Consider the following 15,868-nt stretch of genomic DNA (forward strand, 5'->3'; position numbering starts at 1 on the left):
AACGTCACTTCCGATAACGAGGACACTCCCGGCGCGCCGTAAAAGCCAGTTACTTCGCAGGGGCTTTCAGTCTTGCGACTGACTTGCTTTTCTTTTTCTTCTTTCTTGCAAAGACCGGCTAAGCACATCGACGCCAGTATAGCGTGGAATACTTTTGTTCAACTTTGAGGGACAGCGGAGAGGGTGCACTTGCTTCAGATTACTACGTACACTCTAAACACAAATACACCTATATGGGAGTAGAAAGAGAGTAAGTTGTCTTCTAGCACACACTCTTTTATAAAGGGGTGTGCTATTTTTACTCCTTTCCGTTCAGAGTGGAGTGAATGTCGTCCTTCAGGAGGCATCGAAGAACCCTTCAGTCGAGGCTCTTCCGCTGCACAGATCGCATAGGACTGCCAGATGGTGAATTCTTTACGTACTGCGAGCTGTAGCTCATATCCGGACAATTCTATTCTCAGCGAGTCAGACCTGGAAAGAAGCTTTGGTCCAACGAGTCGTAGGAAACGATTTAGCATAATAATCGTTTTAGAGCGAAAGATTATAGGATGCATTCAGCGATTTAAAAATATTTATCGCTGCCGAACTGTTTCGCATGCCTAGATTTGCGGGTGGCGCGAGTGGACACGTGATCATGGGCGAGGTAACATGCATGAATTGACTCAGAATCTGGGATAATATACTGGTCGCTCACCGCCTCGCGAGAAACGACGCAAAACAATCTTCCTCCAGAGAGATGGGAATAGTCCCAGCGTGAAAGATTCCTCACCATCAATACCGCGATGCCGAGAAACATGGTAAACGCATGTTAGCCGTTCGATGCCGAGGCGTGTCGCCGCAAGAGAGCGCAGCAGTGAGAGCATAGAAAGCATTGGGCGAGGCTTTAGCTTTGCCATTAAATGTAGAACGCTATATTCTTATTGGCTCCTTTTTGCACCGCCTACTCAGTTACCTAATAAATAGCCTTCTCATATTTGCTCATCTTACCAACAATAAATGTCTGTAAGACACTTCACCAAATCGACGACCACAACGCCTTCATAGGCCAACAGTTATTCAGCTTGAACCATCGAGCCTTCGTCGCTTTCGGGTAGAGTGCACGTCTCGTAATTCGGAGGTCCTTCATTTGAGTCCCACCCTAGGCCAAGTTAGCGCAGTTTTCCTTTCAGCTGAATTTTATTAATTCCTTGCTTTCATTAGCATTTTTCGCTCGTGACATATGACGCCGATGCTAATGACTTTGGCGACGATACCGACTTTTCTGCGAACGGGACCCTTAAAACTGTCGCGTTAAAACGCTAGAGAGACGAGCGACGCGCTGCCGCTGCCGCCGCCGCCGGTACCGCCGTTAAATAAGCCGTAGTATGCAACGTAAGGCGCGCGACCTGTGAATACGAGTGTGAGATGCCTGCGAATTCGTTTGGCCACACGTGCTACCATGGTACCAGTAAGATGCCGTGTCCCTGCAACCGGGCTACTTTGGGCGCTTGCGTCGAGACTTCCCGACGGTGGGACAGAACGCGTTTCGGCTGTGTGGCACACGGGCAGTAACTATGTGCGCAAAGGCTAGGTGCTGGTGACATGCCTGTGCGCGTCCAGCGATCGCATTATTCCGGCGATACCGGATAATCTGTCGGCGCTCGATAGCGTCATCATCTCAAAAGCATCTAGCCCCTTTCGCTCACTTTAGCAGGTTAGGCAGCAGAGGTTAACCGGTGCGTCAGATTTGTTTCTGTGTTTAGTTCTTGCATATGCGAGTTTCTAATATTAAAGCTTAAATGTGACGGGCAGCGGCGGAATGAGGTGGCCCCTGCGATGCTTCAAGGGCTGCGGCGGGGTAGAGGTCGAGTCCGCAACCTTCATCAAACTGTGAAATCTGAAACGTTACAATTAGATACACTGACACACAGAGACAGGCAGTCGCCAGCTGGAAGACCCCAGCCGTTGTTGTTGTCGTTGGCCTCTGCAGGAATGGCACATACCCACAGGGGGCATTGGCCAGGGTTCCTTGCGCAATCAAACATTCGGTACAATTAAGATTGACGTAGGTGAAATTTCGTTGTAACAGAGAAAACTAACGTAATTTTAACTAACAAAGGAATCTCCCTGACGCAATAATGCAATTATGAAGATAACCGCTCAACGGTTTTAGGACAACCCTAGCCAATGAAAACCAAGCATGCGCTTCTACTTCCTCGTTTGTGTCCAAGCTTCCGTAGTCGTCACCATCACATGTGTAACAATGTGTTTTAGGAGCACTATAACTACCGCTGTCATTTTGTGACTGGTGCAGCAACAGTTCGCACCCATTCTCTAAGAGAAAGAATTTGCAGAAAATTTTACTATTGTAGAAGGCCGCCCATACCTGAACGGATTTGTGATAAGCTAGGGTTTCTCGTGGAGGCTTCAGGTACTTGCTAGTCACCTGATCAGCCACTCAATACTGCTTATTTTAATTACACTGTGTATGAGGATAAAATGAATTTGAACAAGATAATCGCATACCACTGCCCTAAAAATTTGCATCTGAAGAGAACAGAATAACACGTTGTGATTCACAGCGCGAATAAGGGGTTTTGAGCTCCTTCAAAGGAAGCTGACGCAAGTGACGACTTTTTGTTAGGTATTTTTCATAATGTAGCCTCCTCGATATTTGCATACATCCAAAGCAATGCCGATCTAGGCTGTTCACGTGCTCGAAACGAAGCTGAGAACGAATTTGACCCCATTCTCTTGCAGCAAAAAAAGAGCCTTTTAGGATTTCTTTCGATACGCAGGACCCACCATCGACATAGAGGGTTTTTACGTGTTCTTTATCCAGTTCTCGGAGATACTTGTCGCCCATACCAAGCGAAGACATTCCTTTCAAATTTAAATCGTGAACGCGACATCCGTGTCCGTTGTTCCGAGCTTTTCAGACAGGATGCGGCACGCGCCATTCTGTTGAATCTATTCAGAGTGTCAGTATAAGGGCTGGCTAAAGTTTTAAGCCCTCCTCGTAGTATATCTTCATACTAAGCTGATAAGATGTGACAAGCTGAGAAAACGGCCTTACCTCCGTAGAATTTAAGTGCACAGATGACTGTGTCATAAAAACTTATGTGCCGATGTTTAAGATTGCCATTTAACACACATTTCTTTATCTCTATTAATTAAGACACTATATTATTATAACTAAAGTCAAGCATCGTGTCGCAGCCTGATTATTAAACGCAAGGTAATGTAAATACATGCAAGGGCAATTACAAAGCGGTTTGCTCGGATGTGCTCGTACATGAATATAAGAAACCTGATTCAACCGCACGGCAGATGTGCCGTTAGGAAAGGAAAATTAAGTGCCTAAACAAAAGATAAAAATAGCACTACAATAAAAGCAACAAAGACGTAACTAACATAAAACACGTGAACATCAGAACAACATCACACACAACTCCAGCACACATACCAGGTTCGCTTCAGGAAGGGACACAAGCACAAAAAACCAGTTTATTGCAAAAAGAGACGCTAAATTAAAAAAAAAAATTAAGGGGACACTTAAGCTCTGCCTTAAGGTTGGTTTGGTTTGGTTGGTTTATGGGGTTTAACGTCCCAAAGCGACTAAGGCTATGAGAGACGCCGTAGTGGAGGGCTCCGGAAATTTCGACCACCTGGGGTTCTTTAACGTGCACTGACATCGCACAGTACACGGGCCTCTAGAATTTCTCCTCCAAAGAAATTCCAGCCGCCGCGGCCGGGATCGAACCCGCGTCTTTCGGGTCAGCAGCCGAGCACCATAACCACTGGGCCACCGCGGCGGCTGACTGCCTTAAGGGTATGATGCGATAGCTTTAAAGGGTTAACATCTATATATGTGGCATTCGTCATTGTAGGTTTTTCATTCATAGGCCCCTGGAAGTCCTCATACCACTCCTGGCACAGCGGTTAAGTGACCGGCCTACGATGGCGGGTGCTGCCATTAGTGGGGCTTTTGGGACCCATGTTGCGCCTCCTGTTCAACTTCTCGCGACCAATCGTTGATTAAACTGCCACATGCCACGATAGTCAGTTTGCTCACAACCCGGTGGACAAGTTGTTATCACGCCACAAGATCACGTGACCTAACTGGTCCACCTAGATTGCTTAATCTCTTACTTCGCTCCCAGCGTCGACACCGACACTGACGGCGCGGCATTTTCTACACGACGGGTGAATTAACGCTGTCGCTTTCGAAGACCTCTGTTGCATATGCGCGGAAAGACAAAGCAAAACAATGCGCTGATGGACAGGTGCCAATGCTTCTACTGGGTCCGATACACATGGCAAAACTCACTACTGCGGCTGGCAAGCGGGCGCTTTAGAGAACCGCGCTATGTGGAGTTTTGGCAGCCGGCAGCGGGTGAGGGGAATCGAGGAAAAAAGCGCAGCGTGGAGGACAGTGCCGTAACTTTGAAGTTACCGAATAGCTTTATTTTAAGGAGTCTTTCAGCACCATTTCGCACTCAACACAATGAAGTAGGTGGGTCGAAGCATTCCACGGTGCTAAAATAGTCTAGAAAGAACTTTCGGAGTCAGATGTGGTCGGGGGAAGCAAAAAGTACTTAAAGGTGCACTGAAGAGGATTCTGAACTTGTCTTTTTGCCGCGGGAACTCGATCTACACGTTCCTAGCATTCTTAGAAACTGCGACTTATTGCCCTGTATGGCCGATTTCCCTAATCAAATCGAATTAACGTACGGCTCCCGCCCTTTTTTTGAATTCTGCCTCGTACGATGGGCGGAGTCGACCAACGCGTGAAGTTCCTTTCAGCCAGCTCCGTGGAGGCTTTGCTTTCGCTTTATTTTGTTTTTTAGGTTTCCATGAATAAATAGTTTCATTCGCAGATAATATAGCCGCAAAATAAGCCCGCAGAAATAAATATACGCGCGGACTATTTGCTACTACGGACTACTACGTATTACTCCGCCGATGGCAGAGCGGCAAGCCGCCACGGGACTGGGTGAAAGGCACTCCACGCGTTGGTCGACTCCGCCCACCGTACGAGGCAGAATTAAAAAAAAAAGGCGGGAGCCGGCCGTTAATTCGATTTAATTCGGGAAATCGGCCATACAGGGCAATAAGTCGCAGTTTCTAAGAATGCTAGAAACGTGTAGATCGAGTTCCCGCGGCAAAAAGACAAGTTCAGATTCCTCTTCAGTGCACCTTTAAGGAGGGGGATCGGTCTGAAAAAGCTTGAATTGCGCGTCGAGAGTTTTGCTGAGGGAGCTACGCCTAGGCTTGGTTAGGACTAGCAGAGCGATCTAGGGCAGCAGAGAATGAACTTGTGAAGTGATGGCCGGTGCGGGAGGCCACACCAGCAGTGCATCAAACATTTTAGCCAATACGGGGATGGATTTTGAAGAAATCGCGACTTTCCAAGCCGAGGAAGTCACCGCAGCTGGGCTGACTCTAGAAATGGCTACCAACTGGAAGACTGAGAAGAAGCAAGTAGGATCAGCCGAGGATCAAGACACCGTAACACGGAACCGAGCGGGAGTCGAACGCCGTCCACAACAACATAAGAGGGAAGAAAAGAAAATGGAACGCTGAGACCATGATCCCCCACGACCGCCTTTATGGGCTGAATTCCATTGTCTTGAGGGCCGCACCACGTAAAAAGGCTAGTGCGCAAATAAAAGGACTGCGTTGCAGACAAGCTGTCGTCGGCGGCTTGTCTGCACGCCGGGAGCATTCAAATAGGCCCCATTCAACTTTTACCGTTGATGCATGCGAACGAACACCTGTGAGGCAGAGTAGTCTCGTCCTCCGAATGGGCGTTCCACGCGCATATACTCGCCCGTGGCAAGGCCAGCCTGGGCTACGCACCCCCTCCGACATGGGGCCATCAGCTCCTACCGCCTACCAGGCGCTCCGTAGAGGCGAGCTCTTGTCCCCGCTCGTCAATTCGTGTGGTGATTCTAGCTTCCTCTTGTGGGCGCAGTCATGACGCAGAAGTGGCGCCTCCCAGGTATTACTCCGGTAAGGAGTGCTACGCAGGCTTCGGCAGCCAGCCGCAGCGGTGATGCCTTAAGATGGGAGGTGGCGCTCTGCTCTGTAGTCGCATTATTTTGAGCTTCAGTGCATGGGGGTGCCTCTGTTCATATGAAAGTTACATGTTTTAGTGCGAAAGCAGTACTTCACGAGGTCCAATCGGCTGACCAGTTTGTGTGAAGCTTGACACCTCTCGCCTTGCACAGAGCAAAACGCAGTCTTCATCATCTGTCCGCAGCGTGAACAAAAAAGGCCTAGAAAGCAAAGTACGCCATGATTGAAAGCGAGCCGACTTTGTCCAATATATAGGATGAGGAGCTGCGCCGACTACGCCGCACTGATGGAGAGCGAGAAAGAAGGCGGCGTCAACGTGAGTCTAGTACTGCGTACTATATAGTACTGCGTGCGCCGGGCTTCAATATGATATCGTCAGCAAACGTAATTGGTTTCCGAAATGCACAAATGCACGCGGTATAGTCAAGGGAGTGACACTCTCATAGAGCCAATGGGAACGTTTTTTTTCGAAGGCGATGGTGGCGGCACCTGGGAGAGGCGGTAAACGCATAAAAAATCCAATATGGCGGCGCGCGTTTAGGCGGCTGGTTGTGGCCGGTTGCTCGCGCTACAGTGCACTGTACTCGCGCGTTCCTGGTGCTGGCGGCCGCTAGCTCGATCGAAGCTTTGTAAATACTGGTGATTAACTGATCCCGCGCTGCATTCACGCTTGATTTCCTAAGTACTTACGGAATCTGCTCACTCGCTTTTGTATTTCGATGTGTCTGTTGATGTAGCATGGTGTATGGTGGCGAGCGGCGCGACTGCTTAGCAGCTGCGCTCGATCGAGAACGAAAAGCATAAATGGTTTTGTACAAAGAACAATTTATTAAAAGAACATCAGCAGTGACAATCGATGTTCAAAAAGTGATTTTAAATATGAGTGACATTGCAGTATCAGTAACAGGCATCCTAAAAATCAAAATAAAAAAACGCCATTATGTAAACCTAGAAGACATGAGCGCACAGAGAATATATATGGGATAAAAAAGGTATCAAGGTACAGTATACATAATAAAATGCTATACATGACTGAATATAGCTTTGTACGCGACTTTGTAAGAGATTTAGGTAAATAGCAGGGAAGTAAAACATCTGACATGTATTGAAACGCATCAGTCTGTGGCTATGAATAAACACACGCAGAGAAAGGTAGAGAAAATTTTCAACCTTTGACTCGTGTAGAAGAAATCACAGTGCGTTGGGCTATAGGGACAACATAATATGCTGCAGTGCTAGTTCTTAGTATAAAGACTCCAAGAAAAGCTCACTGTGTGACTCGACATGACGCCAACACGGCCGCTCGATCTCCCTCGGGGAGGAGAGATCGAGGGAGATCGAGCGGCCGTGACGCCAATGACGCTGCTGCAGTGCGAATGTCGCCGACGTTGCCGTTTTCGCTTGCGCGGCTGACCGGGCGTCGTTTGCTTGTCGTCTGCTGCCGCGTTACCCGCGTCGTCATCTTCGCAACTAATTTCTTTGATGTCTTTATTTTAATACCTATGGCTGGTTATAATTTAGTTCATAAGCATGTTTTTATTATTGATAGTGGTCGAAAAATTTCACTTTTATTAGGCTTAACTGCAGCCGCGTTTACCGCCGATACCAGGATCGCTGCAATCGTTTCGACCGGTGCGCCACCCTCGGCGCGGACGCGCAACTTGCAACATGCCACAGCCCTGGTATAGTGCCACAGAAGAAGCAAAATATGACGTATGGGCCGATGCATGAGGAAGAAAGATGAGAATTGCACTCAGAAAAGCAATATGAAGAATTTCCGTGAAAGGTAAGTGCAGCTTAGACACCGACAAAAAAAAAGAAAGGAACAGCATGGACACGAAACGAGAACGATGCGTAGGCGGAATACTTGTCTCGGCAGGACGGTACGATATGTGGGCGAGCGAGGACTCTTCGCGTGTGCTGACGTTGATTGCATCCGAAGCATGCCACAACCGGCATATGTAGCTTGAGGGCGGATGAAAAATGAGAAAACAGACTGCAGCAAAACAGGCGTACACCAAAGCGCAACATGGATAACATACCGAATGTTTAGAAATAAAGAATAAAATTTATGCGCGACAAATCGCCTTAGGTTTTTCCAAACGCAACGACAGGCAAAAAGTGGCGCTGGTTTTTACGCGGAGGAAACAAAACTAAGGAGACGCAAAAAAAAAAATTGTCGAATGTACAAGGCGATGGGGGGCGACTCGACTACGCAAGCACTAAGAAATATTCAGCGCGCCCTGTGCGTTCCTGCTTGCGACACGGGAGTGCTTTGTCGAAGGGTGTTTTTACATAGAGGAAAAAACGCGCCGCGACTGCGCTCTCGTAATCTGTTTTGGAGATCTGCAACGCGAGGACTTGTCGACAGTTTTACATTTGACTGCACGTTATCGCTGACAGCATCTAGCACCTTGAGCAGCAGCAGGGCGCGACAAACAAAATAAATGCACTCGTATGCACACACTGACTTCAAATATCTCCGAAAAAGACTTCTGGACTTTTAACACATTCTTTCGAGCCTTCTCGCGTTTAACTCTGAGAAAGCTAAAATCAAAATAAAGATTTTGAGTTCCTCGAAGTTTATCTGTGAATGCAGAAATACAAGGTTACTTTCAAAAGGTTTACTGGGGTATAACGTCCCGAAGCAACTCAGGCTATGAGGGACGCCGTATTGAAGGGCTCCGGAAATTTCGACCACCTGGGGATCTTTAACGTGCACTGACATCGCACAGTACACGGGCCTCCAGAATTTCGCCTTCATCGAAATTCAGCCGCCGCGGCCGGGATCGAAACCGCGTCTTTCGGGTCAGCAGCCGAGCGCCGTAACCTGTTACTGCCAAAACTTGGCCAAATGAACTATTTCTTGACATTTTGGAGGCTAGCTTCCATAAATAGTACACTTTTTTTTTGTTTTCGAAGTACTGACTAGGGGCACCACGCCGTGGTACACCGTGCAAGGTGCAAGTTAATAAAGAAAATTATACAAATTCTACGTCGTGCTTTTTAATTAGCCCTATGTTGTAAGCAAATTTTCGTTGCACCTATTTTGGCGCCTAAAATTGAATCTCGAGCTGCAGCGGCACAAAAATTTGATCTGTTTCGTAAATTGTAGTCATATCTAAGGTTTTCGCGCAGACAGATTTTGAAAAGTTCATCCTTTATTCCTCGCTGTCATCGCTGAGCTACTGTCTCAGAGAGAGTAGCTGCTGTAGCTGTAGCACCTACAGCAGCTACTGCTGTTGCTGCTGTAGCTGCGCGCTTCTATAAGTAAGATAGATTGTATGCAATAAATATTATTGCATGGTCACTTACGGAGTCCATCACAACGGGATTCCTATTTCGAACGCAATTGGCTACCATTGCCTCTAAATGTTGTGCAGTCTGTCGTGATATTAACGAAGTTGCTGAATGTGAAGGACGCACTCTCCTTTTCTGTTAGTTTAGAGAATGGCCAAGCCTCTCCTTGGAACAGCTTTTATGTTCGCTCATTAATATTACTTCTCCTGACACTTGTACTTTGTTCTGTGCTTTCTATGGATAAGTGAAAAGGAGTAGCCGGAGTTGCTATACGGCACCAACCTCTCCTTTTTTGTCCATGTAAATAAGAAAAAAAAGGAATCATGCATGCATGCCCCAGAAAGAACAGCATTTGGATTCCTTTCTAAGGAAAGCCCTTCGAAAGAACAGAGGAAACATTGCTCCAAATGGAGAAGACAACAACAATAGCGCCAGAACATCCCAAATGAATGCGACTGAAGGCGCTTCAAGTAGAGCGCATCATGCCCATCTGCCTTTCGAGAAGTTACGCCACGACATGGGTACTACCTGCTACATCTGCATATCCGTAAGGCCGTTTTGTGCTTTGCCATCGGGAACTCTGCGCAACGCAGCTTCCAAATGCCCAAATACATACACAATTCACTTACCGCAGCCGACTGCCCTTCCACTTTAACCAGTTTCACCATCTTGTAAGTAGCCATTTCAGTTCCTTCCTTGATTTTTTCGATGTGAGATTTATCAAGGTACGTCGCTCTCGCAATTCTTGCACGCCGTGTCCTTGTTTAGGTGGTTCTGAAAATTTCGCCCATTTTAATGATACCCGCAACCGGTTGTATTTCTTGTATTTCGTCTGTCTTTCAAATTTGTGCTGCTTTTTCCTGCCCTTAAATGCTGAGAATGCTTGACAATTCGCACAAAATCCCGCGTGCCCTGGAAATCCTTTTACAGACGAGAATTCCGCACATGCTGTTGCTCCCTCTCCTCCTGCCTTTTTATCTTTCACGTGACTACTACTTTTGTAATCTGTTTTAAGCGAATTCGTAATATTACAGTGGTTATTTTTCGTGTTTTCGTAGTGATACCCATTATTTTCTACCGCTCTGGCTTTAAAAGCAGAGTTCCCCCACCTCTTATTATATTTTTGTCGTGTTTGACAGCTTCTAGTACGCTGCAAGTTTTGCAAGCAAAAAATCGATGGATGTGTTTGAAAATGATTGCCTTTCAGTTCAACACCTTCAACAAACTTCTCTTCCGTTTGCGTGCCTACATTACGCCGAACATTTTAATCCTCGATTGAATGTGATGTTTGTCTTTTCTGAGGTCTAGCAGTCATCAAAGAGTGCCAGACCGCTGGAAAAAAAAAAGATTACTTCGCATCCGAAAATAGGCTAGGGGGGAAGTTTCACAAGATGAGTAAGCTCCCTTTTTCTCAGATTACTTTGAGAGGAATGCGCCAAGTTGCGCTTTCTGTGAGTGTCGTACAACGAAAACGTTCGTTTCTTTTAGATTACACTTTTCAGCCATTTATGCAAGCAAAAATGAAACCGGCCCAATCAAGTCTGACATTCTCTCGAGCATTGCCAACCCCATAAGATGGTAGGTTGACTAGAAATTCTTTGTTTTCTTTTATGTCTTTTCCGTTTACAAATATTCTTGAATCGGTAAAGCTCATTCGTCAGCGGTGTGTTACTATCTGATACATCTAGCTGCTTGTCTTCCTCTTGTTTGGGAAATGAAATACCGCGAAGTTTTCTGTCCCTAGAATAAAACAAGAAGAATTTCAGCATTGAAACCAGAAAAAGAGCAAATTTATATGAATCATCATCATCATCAGCCTGACTACACCCACGGCAGGGCAAAGGCAAAAAAACATTAAAACAAGAAAACATTAAAGAGGGTGCCATGTGGAGCGATATTACTCTAAGCGGAGCACAGGTGTTGATGACCCTTTATCACTTTTTTGAATTTTTTACATGAATGCCGCTACCCTCTTCATCAAACTTGAAGTGATGTTTTCATCGAAGAAGGCTCCACTACGGTCTCGGGGTGTGTCCATTCACGCGCTACATAGGGCCTTCCGTTACATGCAAGACATCACCACAAATAAAAGTAACAGAGCTGTATATGAAAAGAAGCCTCTTTGTATAAAGTCGTGCGTTGAAATAAACGGGAGCCATTACAGCGTTAATACCAGTAGTACTCTTCGGCTGCAACATGAGCCTTGCGCAGCCAGAAACTGCGCACACTGGATGTTGTGTTCGCGTATATGGTATGCTTTTGTATTACCGCTGTTGTCAAGCCGGATGCCCGTACGGCAATCAGACAAGAATGACGGCAACCGAGAAGTTGATGGCTTGTTACTTTGTTCCTCCCCAGGCAATGCCCTTGTTCCATTACTTCGTACGCTTCAGTTGTAATAACCACCCTGATTACCGGCAGATGTCGGCAGAAATTCGATCCGTGATGAGTTTCCGGTCCTTGGGACCGTTAGTAATTTCTCCCTTTGGATTTTGCCCTCCTGCAACCTGAATACACCCATCTTGGGGTAATGAGTTCAGCAGAAAATAAGTATCACAAAGGAAACAAGATAAGATAACGCGAGACAAGCAAGACGCTTGCAAGCGCACAGCATTGAGAAACGCGAAGAACGTTCTTGGTGCTGTTGAGGAGGTTGCTATTCATTATGAGCATTCTTGTTTCGCCTCCATTCATCGGAACATGCGGTGGCTTTCACTCACGATTTCCGCTATACAAGGCTTTTCGTCAGGTAACGTTTCGTCAAGTTTGCTCCATCGTTTCAGAAGTCGTACTTTCAAATGATTACGTGACTGCAATAGCACTTTTTTCTTTCCGTTTTCTGTCCAACTATTCCTAGAGCCGATCAGTCCCTGCTGTTCCCGCTGCTTGAACAGTGTTATATGAAAATGTTCTCAGACAGCAGCATCATCATCAGCCTGACTACACCCACTGCAGGGCAAAGGCCTCTCCCATGTCTCTCCAATTAACCCTGTCCTCCGCCACTGTATCCCCGCGAACATCTTAATCTCATCCGCCCACCTAACTTTCTGCCGTCCCCTGCTACCTTTGCTTTCTCTTGGAATCCTTGGAATTCTCTTGGAATTCTCAGACATGCTGGCGACAATGTTTTGTCAAAGATCTTTCCCTCCCTTTCAGCGTTCGTCGTTGAGACTTCGTGGTATAGACTTTGTCAGAAGTTGGAAGCGCAGGGGGTCTGCTTCTCAAAAATACCGTGCGGCTTGTGATGAGTCTTCAGCCTTTCAAAGCCCTTGAAGATAAGGTCACTGATCCTGTATTTTCCAGTGGGTAGGACTTCCACGAATGCTACACGAGCCCCACTGTACGGCTTACAAGCAAACACCCTGCGCTCTATACTTTTGACAAAGGCTCTATACAACTGATTAGCATGCAGCGTGTACCCTAGCTGCAAAAGCATGTGTACCGGTACCCTTCCGCGGAGCAGGTGGCTCAGCAAATTGCGAAATCTTACGAATAGTTCACTCGAAACGTTTAATCAGATTATAATCATACGCAGTGTGTGTAATGAGCCGCCAGCGAAATCTTCAGTGCCATTTCGTCCTCCGGAGAAGTTATTTGTGGAAACAGGCGAGAAATGGAGCGTTTCATTCCCCCAGAGTAGAGAGATGCTGCAGCACATAATTAATATCCTTAAGAGAATAAGTTACCTTAAGCATTAAAAAGGCTCTGAAAGAGACTGTAACAAATTTGTAGTATGAATGGGATGTTAAAGCACGCCATTTCACGATTATTGTCCAGCAGGAATTTTTTTTCATCCGCTTTGTAGAAGCTGAGTTGTCAGTAGTAAGAATTTTAATTACAGTGTCTTCCGCGCCTTTCCCTCTACTCTCATCACTTTTTGCGAGCCGGACAGTCGGCGCTCCTCCACCGACCCCACCCCCAGGGGGCGGAGCTTCCTGATCCGCCGGAGCTACGCACCTTATTGGTCGCAGCCATGGTAGCTGCCTAACTTCTAAAAGATGGTTTAGGTTTATGGGGTTTAACGTCCCAAAGCGACTAAGGCTATGAGAGACGCCGTAGTGGAGGGCTCCGGAAATTTCGACCACCTGGGGTTCTTTAACGTGCACTGACATCGCACAGTATACGGGCCTCTATAACTTCTAAAAGAATCGAACCAATAGCTGTCTCTCAACTTGTAAACGCAGGTGCTAGCGACCTTGGAGGGTGCGAGCATAAAAAAAAGTCGCCGGAAAAAGTGTATTATTGAGCTCAGGTCTTTGTGACAACACAATTCAGCGATTGAGCTAGTTGATGTGCTCTCCTCGGAAGGTGTTTTAGAGCCCCTTTGAACACATGGCATAGCAATATTCTGACTATCATAACCAGGTAAAAAAACAGGAGCAATTTGAATAGTTTTGTGCCTTTTAATCTGAATAAACATGTGCTGGTTGTCTTTGCAAAGTTAGTGTCTTGCTGGGTTGATGTTGCCGTGCTGACATCACGAATGCGAACCAGCAGTCAGCCAAGCCTTCATTTTAGGCTTAAGAAATAGGACGTACGATGTAAAACTTGCCGCTATTCATATCGTGCAATGTGATTCACGAGACGCGTTCAGAAGAGAAGAACCAAAATTAAACCCTGGTTCGGCATCGTGAATTTGATTGCAGGCTACTGAGGCATAAATTTCACGAAACCTTATAGTTCTACGTCCGAACTGATTGAAAAAGTCCTACTGAACTAAACTAAAAAGAAAAAAAGAACAAGAAGTCCGGGAGCCATAGCGTTAAGCGCTAAAAACAAAGACAGGAAAAATGCTTAATGCTGCCAATTTATTCTGGTGGACTGCTTAAAAAATGGCAGGAAACAGCTGCTTTAAAGAACCCTCTGGCTTTCTTTCATGAGCTGGCAATTTATGCTGCCATAAAGTTCTAATCAAAGACAACAGAATTTCCGTGATGATACATACAGTGTGTTCACTTAGACAACGAGACATGGCTAAGCTTATAAGCAGATGGATGATATGGGCATGTAGTGATTTCTTTCATTGCTTATACTCTAGCTTTTGTCATAAAGCTTTTCCTAATACGGACTTGTTGTCACAGAACTCTGTAATTTCTTTGCCTAAAGCCTCCATCTATTTTGTTCTTATCTACCTCTACATCTCATGGTCTCGTTGCAACTTCTGCTTCCATGAAGATATCGTCGTAGATTACGGAGTCAGCGCTCACTAGGGACGTACTTAAGGCTTCCTACACATGTACAGTGCTCCCAGGATGCATAAATTACGCAATGTGCGGTGCCTAAACTCACCCTGAAAAGTGACCCTCGCTCAGGATGATTCTTGAGGCAGAGTGGCGTAGTCAAGTCGCCATTTGCGAGTTCTGATGCGAAAGCATTATGTATCTCATGGGAACGAAAAGCCGCCACCGGAAGTTGTCCAAAAACCACGTCCACAGGAAGTGGTAGCTTTCACGTGACCTCATACGTCATAATTAATTTCTTGATGATGATGTAGTACGTAGGAGCAAAAAAATTAGGCGAGGTTTAGCTCTGGTTAAGCCAGGCAAGTTGCGTAAGCAGTGTGGAGCCTGGTGGAGCGCAGCTTAAACGGTCGCTATGGCGACGGCGCTCCATCTGTTTGACCTCGCTGCGGCTAAATGTAAACCGTGAGCACCACCGGGAGCTACGCGACGGTCGAAACCTGGCGCAGTATTGTTTTCTTATTTTTATTTTTCATACTTTACTTTGTTTTTATTTTATTTTTAGTTATGTCTCTATTGTTATTTTTATTTTATTTTTATTTTCCTATTGTTATTTTCCATTTCTTTTGTTCTATTTATGAGACCCATGCATTCACTAGATGAGCCTTTATTCATGCTGAAACCCTGAATACCATGAAAGAAAGAACAAAAAAGGAAAGAAAGATCCTTTGTGGCGGAGTGGTAGCGTCTCCGCCTCAAATGCCAAAGGCCCTGGTTCGATTCCTAGCCTCGACACAGTTTTTCTTGAGTAGTAGCGGTCCTGCCGCCTGGTGGAGTGCGGCAGAAACGGTTGCTATGGCAACGGCGGTCCATCTGTTTCACCTCGCTGCGGCTAAAGGTTAACCGTGGCCACCGCCGGGAGCTACGCGACGGCTCGAAACCTGGCGCAGTATTGGTTACGCAATAAAATGAATAAAGGAATAAACAAAGACTAGACGCTTGAATGAAGTGCGTGCACAAAATAATAAAGGAATAAATCAAGAATAGATGCATGAATGAAGGAAAGTTCACACACCAGCTGCCTATCTTGTATTTGTACATAATGTAAATTGCCGCCCTGCCCCCACCATTTCTTTCTATCGCTCCCCCTTTCTTTCCCTCTTCTTGTCTTCTCCCTGTCATTTTATTCCCGCTAGCCGCAACTCAGGCGCTTCAGGTTTCGATGGCAGACGCCGCTGCTAGCAACATCTATTCCTTCCATTTTTATTTCTATTAATAAATAGCCACTAACAACAATAACACACCTGCCCACTGACCCGAGGTGACTC

This window comes from Amblyomma mixtum, chromosome 2, assembly GCF_055824585.1.
Source record: "Amblyomma mixtum isolate Tamu chromosome 2, ASM5582458v1, whole genome shotgun sequence".
Classification (NCBI taxonomy): domain Eukaryota; kingdom Metazoa; phylum Arthropoda; class Arachnida; order Ixodida; family Ixodidae; genus Amblyomma; species Amblyomma mixtum.